The sequence below is a fragment of the Mastigoproctus giganteus genome, chromosome 3 (genome assembly GCF_048544385.1).
Source record: "Mastigoproctus giganteus isolate SK-2022 chromosome 3, ASM4854438v1, whole genome shotgun sequence".
Classification (NCBI taxonomy): domain Eukaryota; kingdom Metazoa; phylum Arthropoda; class Arachnida; order Uropygi; family Thelyphonidae; genus Mastigoproctus; species Mastigoproctus giganteus.
The window spans coordinates 156322494-156344375 of NC_143577.1; the positions used below are offsets into that span (position 1 = coordinate 156322494).

The 21882-nt window shown below is 39.2% G+C and overlaps 1 protein-coding gene across 1 annotated transcript in view; it reads left to right on the forward strand.

The window, feature by feature from the left end:
* Positions 1-21882, forward strand: part of LOC150088347 (EH domain-containing protein 3-like) — a 38447-nt gene that overhangs the window by 1610 nt on the left and 14955 nt on the right. The gene's annotated exons all lie outside the window — the stretch shown is intronic.

A 21882-nucleotide genomic window follows, 5' to 3' on the forward strand; every position in this document is an offset into this window, starting at 1 on the left:
TGCTTTGTGTCTTGCCTTTTGAACACTGTATTTCTGATTTTTTTTTTTTTTTCCACGAAGCTTAAAAAAAAAAAAAAAAAAACCTTTCTTGAGATCCCACCATTCAATTCAGACTTTAATCTATGACCTTTATTGGGTGACAGTTTCAAGATAGTGACATTTTATTCTTTTCCAAATTGTATGTTTTATTACTTTACAAGGCAATTTTGAGCAACGTCCTAAAAGCTAACTAAGAGAACTCCACAAAAGGTCAGGCATAGCATTATCGTGCCACATACAATGACCAAACAAAGTTGTTTATACTCAATAATAAAAATAGAGTAGATTAACAAAATGAATTTTATGCCTTTTAGATAGGCACAAATTTTCATTATAATTAAAATATCATTTTTTTTAAAACAAATAAAAATGATAAATTCCTTAAACATAATAAACCATTGTGATGAGCCTTTATGAGAGCTTGAAGAATGTGAGGGATGCCCTCGAAGGATTTCAATGTGGGAGGGGATCAAATTGGCTCTCAGGTGTGCCGGGGTAGTTTATGTTGCAAAATAGAAATGAGTGATATAGTGGTTTCTCTTTATATGCAGACATTTCATGGTACTTGGGTAGTACAAAACTAATTAACAATGTCTTTCAGTAAGGTACCAAAGAAATATAACATAAAATTTCTGAAGACATATATGCAAAATTTTCTGTGTATTGTAAATAAGGTAATACTTTTGCCTTTTATGTTGTAGTAGTGGCATGTGATGCAAGAAAGCAAGTGTATGAACTTATGCAGCATCAGCCAAAAAAAAAAAAAATCACACCATTCCCTCCAAATGCCTGTCCAGTTCCTCCTTAAATTTATTTAACCTATCAACTTCCACAATGACAGATGGAAGTTTGTTCCAGCAATTAACCACCCGCTGACTAAAGGAAAATTTCCGCACATCTATTCTACATCTATCCTTTCTTAATTTGAATTTATGCCCCCTTAGGTTCGTAATCTGAACAAGTGGAAGGATCCCATCAGAATTCAGCATGCTAAACCCATTAAAGGCCTTATACACCTCAAACAGATCACCGTGCAGGTGCCTAGTCTCCAGCCACTGCAATTTGCAGAACTTAAGCCTTCCTTGGTAAGAGATTCCCTTCACCAATCTTGTACACGCTCAAGTAAATCTACATCCTTCCTAAAATGAGGCCTCCAGACCTGTATGCAGTACTCAAGGCGTGGCCTGATCATTGCCTCATACAGAGGGACAATCACCTCCTTTTCCCTGCTAGCAAAATTCCTATATATCATTGACAAAACCCCATGAACTGCCCTGGCAGCCTGTCTGCACTGCTCAGAAAACTTCATATCTGACTGCACAATTACTCCCAGGTCTTTTTCATTTTCTACCACCTTAAGTGTAGTACCACACAGTTGGTACGTTTCTCTGGGGTTACTTCTACCCATATGCAGTACTTTGCATTTGTCAAGGTTAAACTTCAGTTGCCACTTCTTAGCCCATCTGCCCAAATTATCTAGATCCCGTTGCAGTAGTACACTGCCATTACTGTCATTAACAACCCTGCCAACCTTTGTATCATCTGCAAAATTTGACATTAAGCCTGATATACCTTTATCAATATCATTGATAAATATACAAAACAACAGTGGATCCAGCACCAAACCCTGTGGGCCTCCATATTAGTCCACGAAGAGCAGCACCCACTAATTACCACCCTGTCTTCTCCCACTTAACCATCCTTTTATCAATTGTGGCAACTTACCCTTAATACCATTCTGCTCCAATTTGTGCAGCAGTCTTCCATGTGCAACAGTATCAAAAGCCTTTCTAAGATCCAAGTATATAATATCAAAGTTATTCCCTGCATCCAGTTCTTTTGTGACTGCATCATAGTATCCAATCAAATTGGTCAGGCAAGACTTCCCCTTAACAAAACCATGCTGTGTCTGAGCTATAACTGAAGTCTTGTCTAGATGATCCTGCAGTGCTTCTTTAACCAGTGCCTCCATTAATTTTCCGGGAACAGAAGTTAAACTAACATGTCTATAATTACTTGTGTTGCCCTTTGATCCTTCTTTGTGAATTGGGGTCACATTTTCACATCTCCAGTCCATGGGTACTTCCCCTGAGTCCAAGGAAGCTCTCATAATTATGGCTAAGGGTTTGCTTACTTCCTTTGCCGAATCCTTTAATATAACTGGATAGATCTCATCCACCCCAGGTGCTTTTCTTATGTTTAACTTCAACAATTTCTCCTCCACTTTGCTCTCAGTTATTACAAAATCATTAAGTATCCTGCTACAATTTGATAACCTACTGCCATTTTCAAACCTTAATAATTCCCCATGTGTGAATGTAGATGCAAAATACTCATTCAGTTTGTTTGCTATCTGAGCAGGATCATCAACAGTCGAACCATCAATGGTTCACTTGATAATCAGATTCATCCCGTTCCTTTTAGGTTTATATAAATAAAGAATCCTTGCTGTTTTTCTTAGCATCTTTTGCCAAGGATTTCTCGTAATCTGCCTAACCTCCTTCGTGACCTGATTACAGACTACTTATATCTGCCATAGGCTTCTGAGTAGCTTGATAATTTATATGCATCCCATGCATTTTTCTTCTCTGTTAAGAGTCTCATTAGTTCATTAGATAACCATTGAGGCCTAAACCTTGAACAATATTTCTTAATAGGTATGAAACTTTTAGTAGCATCCACGATTAATTCCTTGAATGTTTCTCACTTAGAATTTACTGTTGGTAACATCGTCCGTTGATCCCACTGCACAGAATTTAAAAACTTTCTCAGACCACTGTACTCACCTTTATGGAAGCAAAAACCCTTTCCTGTACCCGTGATGGTAATCAAATCTTTAATATTATGAATCAACAGGGCTTACCTTTATTTTTGATATAGGAAGCTTCTTTTCCAACTCTCCTTAGAACAACTCTTTTCCAGAACAGCTTCCTTAGAACTCTTCCTTTCCTTAGAACAGCTTCTTTTCCAACTCTCCAAGGAGAGTTGGAAAAGAAGCTTCCTATATCAAAAATAAAGGTAAGCCCTGTTGATTCATAATATAATAGAATACAGGAAATATCGAGCACTTAATAGCTCTCTAGTATCAAATTTATTAAATCTTTAAGTAAATCCCACATCAGTACACTGTGATCACTGCCACCTAGTGGTTCCTTTACCTGCAATTTCTTAATACACGGATGATCACTGCTGATAACCAGATCAAGAGTATTACTCTCTTGGTTGTCTCTCGAACATGCTGCTGCAAAAAACAATCATCCAATAAATCCACAAAAGTCTGACTAGTGTGTGAGTGACCAATCCACAAGTTCCAGTCAATATCTGGGAAGTTAAAATCCCCCATTATAAGACATTCTGATTTACTAGCCCACTATTTCTCTGTTCAGTTGTTCATTGTACTCATTCAAGTCATTAGGCCTATAACACACTCCTACTCTTATTTTTGCTTTCGCAGTGCTCATGTCACACCAAACTGACTGAACAGTGCACTGTTCATCTATATCAACTGGATGCACTTTTTTATGATTTTATGTTTTTCTCAATTAACAGCATAACACCTCCTCCCTTCCTATCCTTTTCTGTATACATTGTACTCCCCAAATTCCAATTCTGTATTCCTTATATCTGTGTGACACTACGTCTCTACTATCCCAACAATATCCGCCTTTGATGTCTTGGCCAACACTTCAAATTCATCAAATTTATTTACTATACTTCTAGCATTGGTATACATGCTCCTATTCCTAGTTACCCTAACACATCCCATATACCCACCTATTTCACGATGACTGCCATCCATACCTGAAACCCCCAACACACCTCGCTCCAGGTCGCTACTTATTCTAATAGAAGTTGTGCAAGAATCACCTTTACCTCTTGATGAATTTAAAGTTCTGGTCAAGACAGCAAATGCAGGCATTGTTGAGACATTGAAGTATGTGGATATAGTTTTTCAAAATCAAACTTCAGGGCCGACCGGGCTAGCTGGGTGGGTAAAGTGCCTGCCTAGCAACCCAAATGTTGTGGGTTCGAATCCTGCCTCGGGCTTGGATCAGAGTACTGCAAAAACCTTGGTAGGTGCATTATGGCCACAGAAGCCGATACGCCAACAACTACCAAATAAAAATAAAAAAATCAAACGTCAAGTAACATGATGTAATCAGACATTTGGGAACAATTAAGCATAAAGACAGTGTGCAGTGCATAGAAAGAAATGCAAAAATTGATGTTGCATTTCATGGTGATGATGACCCACATCAATGCACTGCACTTAATCGTCAGGCAACACTGCGGCAACCACCAAGGCAGAACGTGGTAGTCCCACAGAAGCTAGTTGTTGTCAGTGACTCTACTGTCAGGTAAACGGGATGTATATCATGCAAAAAGGATAGGTGGAATAGGACCAAGGAATGTCTGCCAGGGGATGATGCCATTATAGAGCAGATATCATCTCTTAAGGGCACACAGTGATATTGTTGTACATGCTGGCACTACTGACATAAAGAGTAGGAGATATGCAGACTTACTTAACAAGTACAGGTCACTGCTGAAAAAAAGTTGTAAATTAAATTTGAAAATGTGTGCAATTCTGGCTTGACATAATAAAGGGAGTATATGATAGAACCTTGTCAATCAATTAAGCTGTGGAAAGATTGCACGAGGCTCATGGGGTAGAAATTTGCACAGCATGGTCTGTGCTTATTACCAAGAGAAATGGCTGCTACAGGGATGGGATACTTAAATAGAAAGGGTGCAAGAATATTTGCTGATGCAATCGAGGCAGTCTTAGGTGAGTTAGAAACTGCTAGTTTGGGGGGATACACAAACTAATAGATTAAAATAGCTGCATGCAGAGATGAAAGTGATTCATGCTGATTCTGGAAGGACTGGTTGACTGGTTGGGTTTTATTGGCGCATTAGCAACTAAAGCTATAATGTGCCTGTTGGAAGGAGCAACAGCCTCGAAAGCAAGTTGCTGGTATTTCAAGGTCTGCCGGTTATTATTATAATGCCTCATCATGAAAGTAATACAGGGTCTGCGTTAAGGTAACTAAAAGTAAGAACAGCTATGTGTATACTTGCATGTATGCCAATGTTAGGAGCATAGTAAATAAATTTGAATTTAAAGTGCTGGTCAAGACAGCAAATGCAGGCATTGTTGAGATATCAGAGACATTGAAGTATCTCTATATATGGGGAGTATAATGTGTTCAGAAAGGGCAGACAAGATAGGAGGGGAGAGGGGGTTAGCTCTCCCCTCCTATCTTGTCTCTCTCTCTCTAAGGCAGTGCATGCATTGCCTTAGAACTTGTGCACCTCTTAGTTAAGAAGTGCACAAGTTCTAAGGCAATGCATGCACTGCCTTAGGTTTTAATGACATGGGTGACCAGTAAGAGTAGGAGTGTGCTATAAGGCCTAATGACTCTCATAAGTACAACAAACAATTGTACAGAGAAAGATGGACCAGTAAATCAGATGGACAGTCAAATCTTTCCTGATTTGACTATAACTTGTTGGTTGGTCACTCACTCTAGCAAGACATTTGTGGATTTATTGGGTGACATGTTTTCTACAGCAGCATGTTCGAGAGGCAACAGGAGGGAGTAATACTCTTGATATAATTATTCATGCATTAAGAATCTGTGACTCTGAATCTGTGACTAATGACTCTGATGAGTATAATAAGAAACTGTACAGGGAAATAGTGGGCCAGTAAATCAGAGCGTCTTGTAATGTGGGATATTTATTTCCCAGATATTGACTGGAATTTTTGGGTTGGCCATTCACACACTAGCAAGGCTTTTGTGGATTTATTGGATGGTTGTTTTTTACATCAGAATGTTCTGGAGGCAACAAGAGGAAGTCATTAGCATTAGTACAGGCATATGATGGAAGAAAGCAAGCTTATGCAGCATCAGCCAAAAAAAACCAAAAAAAAAACCACTCCCATTTCACCCCTCCGTTCGTTCGAAATACCTGTCCAGCTGAGTCTTAAATTGATTTAGGCTATCAACTTCCACAACAAGGGATGGAAGTCTGTTCCACCACCTAACTACCCGCTGGCTGAAGGCAAATTTCCGCACATCCATCCTACGTCTGTCTTTTCTCGATTTGAATTTATGCCCTCTCAAGTGATTATTCTGAGCAAGACGAAGAATCCCATCGGCATTGAGCATCTCAAACCATTCAAGCTTTTATACACCTCTATCTGATCACCTCGCCGGTGCCTAGTCTCCAGACACTGTAATTTGCAAAAATTAAGCCTTTCTTCGTAGGAGCAACCCTTTGTTCCATTCACTAATCTTGCTGCCCTTCTCTGTACTCATACCAGAAGCTCTTAAAATGAGGCCTCCAGACCTGTATACAATACTCAAGGTGTGGCCTGACCATTGCTTTATACAAGGGGATAATCACCTCCTTATCCCTGCTAGAAAAATTCCTGTATATCATTGACACTACACCATGAGCTACTGTTGCAGCCCATCTGCACTGCTCTGAAAACTTCATATCTGCCTACACAATTACCCCCAGGTCCTTTTCATTCTCTACCACTGTCAGTGTAGTACCACAGAGTTGATACGTTGCTCTGCGGTTACTGTTTCCCAAATGTAGTACTTTACTTTTGTCAAGGTTAAACTTCATTTGCCACCTCCCAGCCCATCTCAACTTTTCAGATCCTGTTGCAGCAGCATAGTGTCAGTAGTGTCCTTAACAACCCCGCCAACCTTTGTATCGTCTGCAGACTTGGACATTAAGCTTGATATACCTTCATCAATATCATTTATCAATAAAGAAAACAACAATGGACCCAACACTAAACCCTGAGGGACTCCATTAATAACATTAGTCCATGATGAGCAGTGTCCATTGATTACCACTCTGTCTTCTCCCCCTCAACCATCCCTTTATCCATAGCAGCAGTTTGCCTCCAATGTCAAACTGCTGCAATTTGTTCAGTAGTCTTCCATGTGCAACAGTATCAAAAGCCTTTCTAAGATACAAATATATGATATCAAAGTTATTCCCTGCGTCCAGTTCCTTTGTGACCACATCATAGTATCCAGTCAAATTGGTCAGGCAAGACTTTCCCTTAATAAAACCATGCTGTGTCCGAGCTATAACTGAAGTCTTGTCTAGATGAACTTGCAGTGCTTCTTTAACCTGTGCCTCCATTAATTTTCCTGGAACAGAAATTAAAGTAACAGGTCTATAATTACTTGTCGCCCGTTGATTCTTCTTTGTGAATTGGTGTCACATTTGCACATCTCCAGTACACGAGTAACTCCCCCGAATCCAAAGAAGCTCTCGTAATTATGGCTAAGGGTTTGCTTACTTCCTTTGCTGCCTCCTTTAATATAACTGGATACATCCCATCCACCCCGAGTGCCTGTTTTATGTTTATCCTCAACAATTTCTCCTCCACTTTCCTCTCAATTATTACAAAATCAAATAGCTCACTGCCAGAGTTTACTTCACCTCTGGCATTCTCCCCCCCCTGAATAACTTCTCATGTGTGAATGTAGATGCAAAATACTCATTTAGTTTGTTAGCCCCCTGAGCAGGATCCTCCACTGTTGAACCATCAATATCCAGTGGACCAATCTGATTCATCCTTTTCCTTCTAGAGTTTACATAGGTAAAGAACTCTTTGCATCCTTTACCAAGGATTTCTCATCTGCCTTTGCCTGACTAATCTCCTTTGTGACTTGGTTACAGATCAGCTTATATCTATCCCATGGGTGCCTCCCATGTCACCCATTAATTTATATATATCCCATGCATTTTTCTTCTCTGTCATATGTCTCATTAGTTCATCTGACATCCATTTAGGCCTAAACCTTGAAAAATATTTCTTAGTTGGTATGTAAAGCCTAGTAGCTTCTAAGATAAGTTCTTTGAATGCTTCCCATTTTAAATTTGCTGTTGGTAACATCATCAGTTGGTCCCACTGTATAGAATTTAAATACTGTCTCAGACCATAGTTGCCTTTACAAAAGCAAAAATCCTTCGCTTTACCCCTGATGGTAGTTACCTCTTTCAGTAAATCGCACTTCAGCACACTGATCACTGCCACCTAGTGGTTCCTTTATCTGCAGATTCTTAATGCATGAAGAATCACTACTGATAATCCGATCAAGAGTATTACTCCCTCTAGTTGCCTCCTGAACATGCTGATTTAGAAAACAATCATCCAGTAAATCCACAAAAGCCTTGCTAGTGTGTGAGTGACCAACCCACAAATTCCAGTCAATATCTGGGAAATTAAAATCCCCCATTATAAGACTCTCTGATTTACTGGCCCACTCTATTTCCCTGTACAGTTTCTTGTTATACTCATCAGAGTCATTAGGCCTATAGCACACTCCTACTCTCAATTTTGATCTCCTAATGCTTATGTTACACCAAACTGACTCGATACTTCGCTGTCCAGTGATGTCGACTGGCTTTACTTCCTTGGATTTTATTTGTTTCTTAACTATTAGTTATATCTTAACTAATAGCCTATCCTATCCTGTCTACCCTTTCTGTACACATTGTATTCCCCAAATTCCAGTTCTGCATTCCTTATATCTGTGTAACACCACGTCTCTTATATCCCAACAATATCTGCCTTTGATGTTTTGAGTAATACCTCAAATTCATCAAATTTATTTACCAAACTCCTAGCATTGGTGTACATGCAAGTATACATGCACCTGTTCCTATTCTTAGCTACTCTAACACAACCCATTTGTTTACATGTACCACAATGACTCCCAGCAGTTTCTGAAATACCCTGCATCTTATTTTCCAGGCTGCTGCTCATTCCAATAGAAGCAGTGCAAGAATCACTTTCACCTCTGGCAGTGGCTACTGTGAATCTATTAGTCCATGTATACCCACCCCAAGCTAGCAGTTTTCTGACCCACCTAACACTGCCTCGATAGCATCAGCAAATATTCTTGCACCCTTTCTATTTATTTAAGTGTAGCCCATCCCTGTAGAAGCAGTCTCTCCTGTTAACAAGTACAGACCAAGCTGAAAAAAAATTCTACCCCTTGAGCCTCTTGATCTGATTATCCGTAGTGATTCTTCATGCATTAAGAATCTGCAGATAAAGAAACCACTAGGTGGCAGTGCTCACAGTGTGCTGAAGTGGGATTTACTCAAAGAGGTAACTACAATCAGGAGTAAAGGGAATGGTTTTTGCTTTCGTAAAAACGACTCCGATGGTCTGAGAGCTGAGACTGTATTTAAATTCTATACAGTGGGACCAACTGATGATGTTACCAACAGCAAATTCGAAATGGGAAGAATTGAAAGAATTTATCTTGGAAGCTATTAGACTTTACATACCAACTGATAAATATTGTTCAGGGTTTAAGCCTAAAGAGATGTCAGATGAACTAATGAGACATATGGCAGAGAAGAAAAATGCATGGGATACATATAAATTAATGGGTGACATGGAAGCCTATGATAGATATAAGCTGATCTGTAACCAAGTCACAAAGGAGATTAGGCAGACAAAGGCAGATTCTAAGAAATCCTTGGAAAAGGATGCAAAGAAAAAGAACAAAGAGTTCTTTACCTATGTAAACTCTAGAAGGAAAGGGATGAATCAGATTGGTTCACTGGATATTGATGGTTCAACTGTTTATGATCCTGCTCAGGTGGCTAACAAGTGGAGTATTTTGCATCTACATTCGCCCATGAGGAGTTATTCAGGAAGGGGAATGCCAGAGGTGAGTTAAACTCTGGCAGTGAGCTAGAGGATTTTGTAATAACTGAGAGGAAAGTGGAGGAGAAATTGTTGAGGAAAAACATAAAAAAAGCACCCCGGGTGGATGGGATCTATCCAGTTATATTAAAGGAGGCAGCAAAGAAAGTAAGCAAACCCTTAGCCGTAATTCAGATGAACTAATGAGACATATGGCAGAGAAGAAAAATGCATGGGATACATATAAATTAATGGGTGACATGGAAGCCTATGATAGATATAAGCTGATCTGTAACCAAGTCACAAAGGAGATTAGGCAGACAAAGGCAGATTCTAAGAAATCCTTGGAAAAGGATGCAAAGAAAAAGAACAAAGAGTTCTTTACCTATGTAAACTCTAGAAGGAAAGGGATGAATCAGATTGGTTCACTGGATATTGATGGTTCAACTGTTTATGATCCTGCTCAGGTGGCTAACAAGTGGAGTATTTTGCATCTACATTCGCCCATGAGGAGTTATTCAGGAAGGGGAATGCCAGAGGTGAGTTAAACTCTGGCAGTGAGCTAGAGGATTTTGTAATAACTGAGAGGAAAGTGGAGGAGAAATTGTTGAGGAAAAACATAAAAAAAGCACCCCGGGTGGATGGGATCTATCCAGTTATATTAAAGGAGGCAGCAAAGAAAGTAAGCAAACCCTTAGCCGTAATTATGAGAGCTTCTTTGGACTCAGAGGAGCTACCCGTAGACTGAAGATGTGCAAATGTGACCCCAATTCACAAAGGAGGATCAAAGGCTGACACAAGAAATTATAGACCTGTGAGTTTAACTTCTGTTCCAGGAAAATTAAAGGAGGCACTGGTTAAAGAAGCTCTGCAGGATCATCTAGACAAGACTTCAGTTATAGCTCGGACACAGCATGGTTTTTTTAAAGGAAAGTCTTGCCTGACCAATTTGATTATATACTATGATGGAGTCACAAAAGAACTGGATGCAGGGAATAACTTTGATATTATATATTTGGATCTTAGGAAGGCTTTTGATACTGTTGCACATGGAAGACCGCTACACAAATTGGAGTAGTAGCGTGGCATTGGAAAGAAATTGCTGCTATGGATAAAGGGATGGTTGAGGGGCAGTAGACAGAGTGGTAATCAATGGACACTGCTCATCGTGGACTAATGTTTTTAGTGGAGTCTCTCAGGGTTCAGTGCTGGGTCCATTGTTGATTTCTGTATTTATAAATGATATTGATAATGGTATATCAGCCTTAATGTTCAAGTTTGCAGATGATACAAAGGTTGGCAGGGTTGTTAAGGACACTAATGACAGTATGCTGCTGGAACAGGATCTGGAAAGGTTGAGCAGATGGGCTGAGAGGTGGCAAATGAAGTTTAACATTGACAAATGTAAAGTACTACATATGGGGAAACAGTAACCCCAGAGTACCTTATCAACTCTGTGGTAATACACTGACAGTGGTAGAGAATGAAAAGGACCTGGGAGTAATTGTGCAGGCAGATATGAAGTTTTCTGTGCAGTGCAGATGGGCTGCAAGAGTAGCTCATGGTGTCTTGTCAATGATATATAGGAATTTTTCTAGCAGTGATAAGGAGGTGATTATTCCCTTTTTATAAGGCAATGGTCATGCCACACCTTGAGTACTGTATACAGGTCTGTGGCCTCATTTCAAGAAGGATGTAGAGCTGCTGGAACGAGTACAGAGAAGAGCAACAAGTTTAGTGAATGGAACAAAGGGTTGCTCTTACGAAGAAAGGCTTAAGTTTTGCAAATTACAGTGTCTGGAGACTAGGCACCGGAGAGGTGATCTGATAGAGGTGTATAAAGCCTTGAATGGTTTTAGCATGCTCAGTGCTGAGGTGAATATTCCTCTTGCTCAGAATAATCACCTGAGAGGGCATGAATTCAAATTGAGGAAAGACAGATGTGCGGAAATTTGCCTTTAACCAGCGGGTAGTTGGTTGGTGGAACAGACTTCCATCCCTTGTTGTGGAAGTTGATAGCATAAATAAATTTAAGGCTCAGCTGGACAGGTATTTCGAAAGAACGGAGGGGTGAAATGGGAGTGTTTTTTTTTTCTTTTTTTTTGGCTAATGCTGCATAAGCTTGCTTTGTTGCATCATATACCTATGCTATTGCTAAAGAATTCCACAATTTTTCATGTTCAACACAACAAATGCTTTGGTATAGTTGATGAAGCACATATATACTTCTTTCTGAAATTAATGGGCTTTTTCCATGATCCAACAGATGTTTGCAACGTGATCACAAGCCTCTTCATTTGTGGAAACCAACTTGAACATTAGGCATCTCTGTTTTTATGATTGTATACAATTGTGCTTGTATGATTTTTAAGAGAACCTGCTTGTGTGTGATGTCAAAGTTATTATACAGCAATTTCAGCATCTCCCTTCTTTGGGATTGGAATAAATACTGATCTCTTTCACTTTTTTGACAACATACTGTTTTTCCAGATCTCCCAGCACAAAGCTGTGATAACTGTAATTGGCAAAAGTGTTAACATTTCTGTTGGTATTCCTTCAATTACACGGACTTTTCTCCTTGTTAGTTGTTGCAGCGCCCATACTACCTCTCCCTCTAAAATAGCCAGTTCTAGTTCATCCACTGCCCTTTCGCTTCGATCTGTTGATGTTTGTTTCTATTTGCACACAGTTCTATCCTGTATTCCTGCCATCCTTTCTTAATTCTTTGTTGACCATTCATTTCATTTCCATCTTTGTGTTTCATTGAACCCTTACAAACAGTGAAGGGTGTCCAGATCTTCTTTACTTGTGCGAAGAGGTCTCTCATGTGCCCTTTTTTGTTATTATTTTCCATTTCTTTACAACATTCATTCCACTATTTTTCCTTGTCTTTTCTAGATGCCCTTTGGAATTCTTTAAGCCTCCTTGTCTCATCTCTATATCCAGCAGCTTTAGCTTTTCTTCTGACAGCCACTTATTCGATTTTGCACATTTCTTTGCATGGGATGTGTTGCTGTTTCAGTGATGATATTTCTTATTTCCTCCCAAAGTACGTCTGGTTGCCTTTCCATGTAAACTAATTGAATCTGTTTTTTTTATTTTGCCGCGTACAGTGGTGAGATTTTATCTATATCATATTTCCATGGTACAGCCTTCTTGATGTTACAGAATTTGAGCCGGACTTTGGCTACCAAGACTTGGTGGTCCGAGCTGCAGTCTGCACCAGCTAACGTTTTCACTGAAAAAAAAGAGCTTTCCATCTTTGACTGCACTTGATGTAGTCAATTTGATTGCGGTTCAATCCATTTGGCGAGTCCATGTATACAAACGTTGCTTAGGTAAGATAAACCATGTGTTTGTCATTTCATTTTTAATCAATTTTCTTGACAGAACTGCACCAATAGTTTCCTGCTTCATTCCTATCCCCCAGACCAAATCTGCCAATGACCTCATCTTCCTCTTACTGCTATTTTCGCATTGAAGTCTCCAAGAATATACACAGTATCTTTTTTGGTGTTTGATGCATCCTTAGCTTTGGTATAAAACTGTTCAGTTGCATCTGTTGTTGGTGCATAGACTTGAAGAAATGTGACTTTAAGCAGTTTTCCATTAACGTGGATGGCCATTACTCTCTCTTACTGATCTATAACTATCAACTGATCTGCCAGTTCTCTTGTTCACTATAAATGCCACACCATTTCTCCTGATTTTTTTTCATTCCCAGAGTAGTAAACTGTAAAATTCTTTTTTACAGTTTACTGTGACTAAAAGTAGCCATTTTCCGTCCAATTTATATCGCCGACACCAAGGATGTCAATCTTGGTCCTAATCATTTCTCTCTTGATATCCAGCTTTCCATGATTCAAACTCAAACATTCCATGCACTGATCTTGTGTTTTTGTACAGTGCAGACTGTTCCCTCCATCATGGACTGCCTCAGCAAGCAGGCCTTCCAAAGGCTTTAACTGAATTGCATGATCTGTAACTACATTACTAGAAAAGGTCGTTGCTCTTCTCCAGTACCATATTTGATACTTTCCAGCCTGGAGGGTTTGCCTTCATATCTCTGATAAATTCTTGAGATTGTTCATAAAGTGGGTGGCAGTAACCCCAGACTAACATACCAGCTGTGCAGTACTACACTTAGGGAGAATGAAAAAGATCTGGGGGTAATTGTGCGGTCAGATATTAATTTTTCCAAGCAGTGCAAATAGTCTGCAGAGCAGCTCACAGTGTCTTGTCAACGATATACAGGAATTTTGCTAGCAGGGATGAGGTGATTATCCTTTTGTATAAGGCAGTGGTCAGGCTACACATTGAGTACTGCATATAGGTCTGAAGGCCTCATTTTAGAAAGGATGTAGAGCTGCTGAAATGAGTACAGAGAAGGGCAATAAGATTGCTCTAACGAAGAAAGGTTTAAATTTTGCAAATTGCAACATTTGGAGACTAGGCACTTGTGAGGTGATCTGATTAAGGTATATAAGGTTTGAGTGGTTTGAGCAAGCTCAGTGCTGATGGGATTCTTCTGCTTGCTCAGATTACGCACTTGTGAGGTCAGGGCCGTGCTGACCATTTTAGTACCTGAGGCAAGAATGAAAAATTGCACCCTACTGTTAACGTTGGCAGTGTTGGCAATTATTTAATCTTTCTTTTTGTGCCCCCTTTAGCTTTTAACTTGAAGTCTCTTTTGCCTCGCCCTTGGCATGCTCTGTTTGAGAGTACATAAATTCAAATTGAGGAAAGTCAGTTGCAGAACAGATGTGTGGAAATTTGCTTTTAGCGAGCGGGTGGTTGATTGCTGGAACTAACTTCCATCTGTCATTGTGGAAGTTGGTAGGATTATTACTATATTTAATACCAGGTGAAATTAATAATATAGTTTATTAGGCTATTTGCCTAAACTACTATATGTTAAGGTGATGTTTTAGGTATCTTGCCGATATCCATCATCAGACAATGCTGCTGACAGACTCCTCTTGCTGATGCTCCAAGAATCACATCATGCAAGTCAGGGTTTTGAACGCATTGGCAAGTTCTTCAGCAGCATGGTCTGAGGATGGGTATCGGTAGATACCTGAAATGCCACCTTAATGTATAGTAGTTTAGGCAAATAGCCTAATAAACTATATTATTAATTTCATGTGGTATTAAATATAGTAATAATGTTAATGGGAAGGGGTTTTTTTTTTTTTTTTTTTGGCTGATGCTGTATAAGCTTGATTTATTGCATCATATGCCACTACTATTGCTAATTACTGCAAAAAAACCTTAGAAGAAGAAATCTTTATTGTACAGTAAAGATGTAATATATGCCTGCCACGGCCAAGAGGCCAGGGGCTTGACAAGGTTATGGGGTAATATAAAAACATGTATTACAAATAGATGAGAAGTAAACCATGACATTAAAATAAATTCAAACATGATATTAAAACATGCTATAGATCAGTTAATATCCAAATATATAGCTATGTGTATACAGGGTGTCTCAAAAATATTGGTACAAATGTTTAGGGAAGATAGGTAACATCTAAAGGAATGTGAATCGCATAGGAACTCATAACTGGAAACGTCACCGTAAGTCGGTAGACGGCACTGTTCATCAGTTTGCGAGAGAGAATTTCTGGTTTACTCATTCAAGCAGTAGTCGCCACACGAAGAGCATGCATCGATATACGAACTGTGAGCTGGCAGACATGCACCTAGTGCAGTGTTTCTCAATCTTTTTACTCTCGTGGCACATTTTCCAAAGAAGAAAAATTTCGCGGCACACCTACGTAGTCATAGAAGAAGAAATTTCTAAATTTCGCGGCACACTTGGAAAATTTTGCGGCACACCCTTTGAGAAACACTGACCTAGTGTATGGATTAGCAGAGGGCAATAAACGAGCCGCTCAACGAATTTATGGAGAACACTTCACAGACAGGCATGTACTGGACAACCATTTGTTTGCGCGTGTGCATCAAAATTTGTGCGTTTATGGGTCATTTAGAGGTAACAGTAATAGTGCGGGCCGACCATGTTCGACGCAAACTCCCGCCATGGAAGAAAGTGTGTTAATGCCGTCCAGAATAATCCTACTACCAGCACACGTGCCGTTGCCTCTGACTTAGGAGTGTGTCATTGCAGTGTACAGCATGTCTGGCACGGCAATTCCTTACACCCCTTTCATCTCCAAAGGGTTCGGTTACTGCTCCCCCAAGATCATCCTGCACGTGTGGTTTTTGCACAGTGGTTTCTCCAAGAAAGTGTTCAAGACTTGAATTTTCCAGCCTGTTTTGTTAACGGATGAGGCTTATTTCACTCAGGAAGGCTTATTCAATCAACACAATGCTCATGTGTGGGCACACGACAAACCACACGGTATGTGTCCCCATGCAGCACTCACTTCGCAATAAATGTGTGGGCAGGTATGGTCGATGACTGCTTAGTCAGCCCATACCTGTTACCATCCCGCATGAACGCTAAATATCGGACCTTTCTTGAACAAGTTCTACCAGGGTTACTTGACGATGTTCCAGCAAATGTGAGATGCAAAATTTGGTTTCAACATGACAGGGCGCCTGCCCATTATGGAAGGTGTTTGTGACCATTTGAACAAGCGTTTTGGGCGTCGATGGATTGGCCTTGGTCGACCCGTTGCCTGGTCCCCAAGCTCACCTGATTTATCAAGCCTTGATTTGTTTCTGTGGGACCCCTCAAATCTATCATGTATGAATTGCCTGTTGAGATGGAAATAGATCTCGTGGCAAGACTTGTCTGCGCTGCTGCTACTGTCAAAGAAACTCCAGGTGTGTTCAACCGTGTCCGCCAATCCATGCTGCGTCGGTTGCACGCATGCATCGCATCTCATGGTGGAACCTCCGAGCATCATGAAATGCATCCATCTCGTACTCCATTGTTAATATTATGTCAAATAAATGTTTGTCACTAATTACTGTCTTGTGTCATTTCTGCTTCTTGTGCCCCTGCTACTACTTTCCCATGACATTTCCGGTTATGGGTTCCTATGCGATTCACATTCCTTTAGATGTTACCTACCTCCCCTAAACGTTTGTACCAATATTTATGAGATACCCTGTATACATAGTTCTGAGGCAGACAGTACTCCAAGGTATGCACATACATTTGTACAAAGGATTGTCTTGAGAAAAGTAGGGGACCAGTTCTCGGTCTCTATGCCCAAGAAAAACGTCTTGTGCTAGATTTTTTGACCGAAGTCTAGAACCAAGGATTTTTCCAGATTCTTTTGGTAAATTTAAATATCTTACCAGATCATTGAGTTCATACTGTGGAAAAAATTGAGGGCTGGATTCACTGTCTCCATACATGTAGACTTCTGTTTCATCTTCAGAAGCTTCACTTTCAGCACTCTCTGCTGCCACATTCTCCAATGTAAGTGGAAGGCATGGAATAGACAGGTTATCTACATGTGGGACTGGCAGATGGAAATGTTAGGATACACAATGCCCTTCTTACACTTTGCATTATATTTCTGTACATTAACTAAGCAAAAGTAAAAGGGTTGTAGGCTCCTGTCAAATCATGAGAATTGCAAATAGCATAGCCCTCTTTTTACCATTTTTCCATAATCTCAATGTTTCAACACAAGTTCGGCAAACTTTATATGGAGCCCATTGTTTATCTGTTACACTACAAAATAAGCACAATACACAATTTTTACAAATTCTGTAATATCTTGTCTATTCTTTTAGATTACATAACTTCCACAAGTATAAAAAAAATAAATTTTGATTGTTCAAAAACACTTGCGTGAAGAAATTTTATTCAATTTTCAGAACAAGTTTGACATGGTAACCTCAAAAACAAACTGAGCCCACACTGATAAACACTGCTGCATGGAGCACTCAAGGTGAAACAAATGACTGATTGCAAACATGTGAAGATTTAGTTTACAAATTCCCAGCATTTACTCCTAACTTAATACATTCAGTAATACAACTCATGATATCTATTTAGGCAATTGCAAAAAAATAGTACTTGATAAAAAAAAAAATAATAACAATTCTGAAATCACTGTGAAAAAACAGAGTGAGAAATAGCTGTTAGTTTACAAATGTCAAAAGCCATGCATAAGTGGTGTAATTTATGGCCTCTAGTTCTGGAATCATAACATTTTATTTACATTTGCTTCTCAAAAGCCCTTATAATTCAATCTCCTCTAAGGTTACCAAGAGCCTCATTACCAAGCTCTGTAGTCCACATGTTCAGTCTCTCCTCACTTGGATTCTATTTTGCCTATCTTACTGGATGCATTGCCTGTCTTTGTACCTTTTTTACATGAAACTCAGTGCCTTTTTTCTTTTCTTTAGCCCAATCTGAAGAGTAACCATTAATTATAACCAGTTGCCTCTCTGGTTCTAGTCACCTTGCATCCATCTCAGAATTTTTCTTGTGATTCCAACATGTAGCTTATACAGTAATTTCTCGTGTGATGCTTTGAGAACTCAAAGTAAAGTGTCAAAATTATATCCCATATCCAGTTCTTGAGTGAATCCATCAAAATAAAGCTATTTTGATAAAGCTAATCACATTTGTTAAATGTAATTTTCCATTTACAAAACTATACTGTATTTTCTTCAGAATTACATTTTTCTCTATATCATCATCAACATCATCCATTTTCAATCCACTGCAGGATGAAGGCCTCTCCAGCAACTTTCCAGTTCCTTCTGTTTTGAGCACTGGCCATCCATTTACTACCCAAAAACATGAATTTCATCTATCCATCTTCGCCTTTGTCTTCCAGGTTTTCTTCTAGCTCCTCTTGGGTACCATTCTGTTATTTTCTTAGTCCATCTGTTATCATGTCTTCGAGCTGTGTTGTCCTGCCCAAGACCATTTTAGTTCTTTTGTTTTGATAAGAATGTCCTTTACTTGAGTTTGCTGCCTAATCCATGTGTTTCTCTTCTTATCTGACAGTCTGATTCCCAATATAATTCATTCCATTCTTCGCTGTGTAGTTCTCAGCTTCTCTTCCATTCTTTTGGTGAGTGCCCAAGTTTCACTTCCATAAGTCATGGTGGGGAGTATACACTGGTTCATTATTTTACGTTTCAGACAAACTGGGATATTGCTCTTCAGTATGTGACTATATTTCCTGAATACTATCCATCCAAAATTTATTCTTCTCTTGACTTCCAGCCATTTATCATTATTACAGCTAATAACTTGTCCCAGATAAGTATATGACTCCACCTTTTCAATTACTGCTCCTTCAATCATTATTTCCCTTTCTGTGGTATACTTGTTCATTACTTTTGTTTTAGCCATATTCATCTTTAGTCCAAAATCCTTACTAACTGTGCATAACTGATTAAGATTTTCCTCTAATTCTTTGTGATCGTTACTTATGACCACAATGTCATCTGCAAATCGTAAATGGTTTAGGTACTCTCCGTTCACATTGACTCCTTTCTGCGACCAGTCTAATCTTCTGAAAGCTTCCTCAAGGGCAGCAGTAAACAGCTTCGGAGATATTGTGTCTCCTTGTCGAACTCCTTTCTCGATTTTAAATTTCCTACTATCTTTGTCTAGTCGAATAAAGGAAGTAGCACTCTCATATATTTTCTTCAAAATCATAATATATGGGGTATCTATGCCTTGTCTTTGCATTGCCCGAAACATTGCCTTATGCTGTATGGAGTCAAATGCCTTTTCATAATCCACAAATGCCAGGCATAATGGTGTTTTATATTCATTTGCTTTCTCCATTAGCTGTGATATTACATGAAGGTGATCCATAGTTGAGAATCCTGTCCTAAAGCCAGCTTGCTCTTTTGGCTGATTCTCATCAAGTATTCTTTCTAATCTGTTAGTATTGACCCTTGTGAACAACTTGTAGATGTGGGATAACAAGCTAATTGGTCTATAATTTCCAATTTCTGATTTATCTCCTTTCTTATGCAGCAAAACTATGATTGCATTATTCCACTGCTTAGGCGTCACACCTTTTCTAATGCACTTTGTGAAGAGCCTTGCCAGTTTTTGTGTTATGTCTCTTTCTCTCAATTTTAGCAACTCTGCAGTAACTTTATCTTCCCCCGGGGCTTTCTGATTCTTCATTTTCTTCAATGCATGTTCTACCTCATCAGGAAGAATATCGGGTATGTCGTATGTGTTGCTACTTTGCAATCCATCTTCCCCACTTCTGGCATTCCCCTGCTCCTTGTATAATTCTCTATATTAGTCTTATGCTATTTGAATTATGCCTTCTCTGCTGTTTATAAGTACACCATCGATATTCTTCAGTTTCAGTATCATTTGTCTTTCTGTATTACTGCTCATGGCTGCTGATTTAAATCCTTTGTTTTCCCTTAATGCTTGTTCTACTTTTCTTGTGTTAAATCTTGAGTCTCTTTCTAATGGCTTTGCATAACTCAGTATACTCAATTTTCGCCCTGTCAGTGTTTTTATTGCTTTTCATTTGTCGTCTTCGGTTCATCATGACAAGTGTTCCTTGACTGATTTTTTTCTTCTTTGGATTTCTTTTTCCCTATAGGTTTCTTGGGCTTTATCACTTTCAGAAAGTTGTAATATTCCTCGTCGATATCTTGGTCCTGAGCAGTCTGCAGAAGCTCAAACTTGTTAAGTTCCAGTACATACTGCTTTTTCTCCTCTTCTGTTTTCTCAAAGACCTTTGTATTATTTACTCGAGTCAGTTTTTTCCTTTCCTACATCTATATCAAGTGTACATCTTACTATTGTGTGATCACTTCCAACATTTACCTTATTCAGGACGGTAAAATCATTCACAATATATCTTCTGTTAGTGAGGATGAAGTCGATTTCATTAGTAGTTAATCCATTTGGACTCTTCCATGTCCACTTTCTGTTCACCCTTTTCTTGAAAAAAGTGTTAATTTCTGACAGTCCCTGAGATTCTGCAAATTCCACAAGTCTTTCACCTCTTTCATTTCTTTCACCAATTCCAAAATTTCCTATAGTTCCCCTTTCTGCGCTGTTTTGTCTTTTTTCCAACCTTAGCATTGAAGTCCCCCATAATAATAGTGTAGTGGGTTTTCTGCTCATCTAGAAGACTCAATTTCGGTGTACATTTCTTCAACCTCTTCATCATCATGGCTCAATGTTGGTGCAATCTTGAGTATTAGTCTTGACACCCTTGGTGATGTACTTTTGAATTCCAAAATGTTGTTTTTAAAATATTTATGGACCAGAAACCCAACTCCACATTCACTCCTTTCACTGTTTCCATTGGTGTACAGCAGATTTCCACTTGATAAACTTATAAGTGATTCATTTCTTCTTCTTCAGCCAAAGCTTTTTCATTTCTTCTGTTTCAGCCAAACCGATGATATATTAAAATTCACATTTTCTAATTCCTTTTCCAACTCTAATATCCTGTCTTCACCGATGAGTGATCTTACGTTATAACAGACCAAGTTCAGTTTCCGTGCATGGCAGCCTGGTCGTACCCAGAGATTCTTAGCACCCTCTGCTTCCACTCTGATCCTCTCGCTGCCATTAGAGGGACAGTAAAAGCTGGTGGGGACTGAGGGCCATTTGTTTTGTCGTGCTGTCATATGCTGGAGGGTTTGTTCTTTTCCTCTTCACGCTGACCAGGCATCTTGAAGAGAACCACTCTACACGTTCGTTGCCACCTAAGTGACGTAACAGGGCTTACCATCAAGAAGGTGCGCATGAGTGGATTTTAGGGAGGCAGGCCAACTGGACTTCTCCTAAATCTTCTGTAATAGAGATATTGGATCCACCAGTGTTTTAGGTTGATTGTCTGATAACACACAGGATACCTGTTCCCCTCCAAGCCCCTTAGAGGGGAACAGGTATCATATGCCTCTACTAATGCTAATGAGAGAAGTATGTCAGTGTTTTGGGGATAAAATGCCAGAAATAGTTGAGAATGAGGAATTTCAAAATTTTATTCTTAATTTTCATACTCTGTTGGAAATAAGATAAAAAAAAAACATTTTAATTTGAGTTCTTACAAATGTTTATCTTTATTGTAATCAGTGAAAAAAAATTATACATGTATGCCTGATACAATGCCTAGAAAATAAAACAGGAAAAACCAAAAAACAAGTTGTAAACACATAAACAGTTTTTTTTTTTTTTTCACAATGGCAACATGCTGATCAAGAAA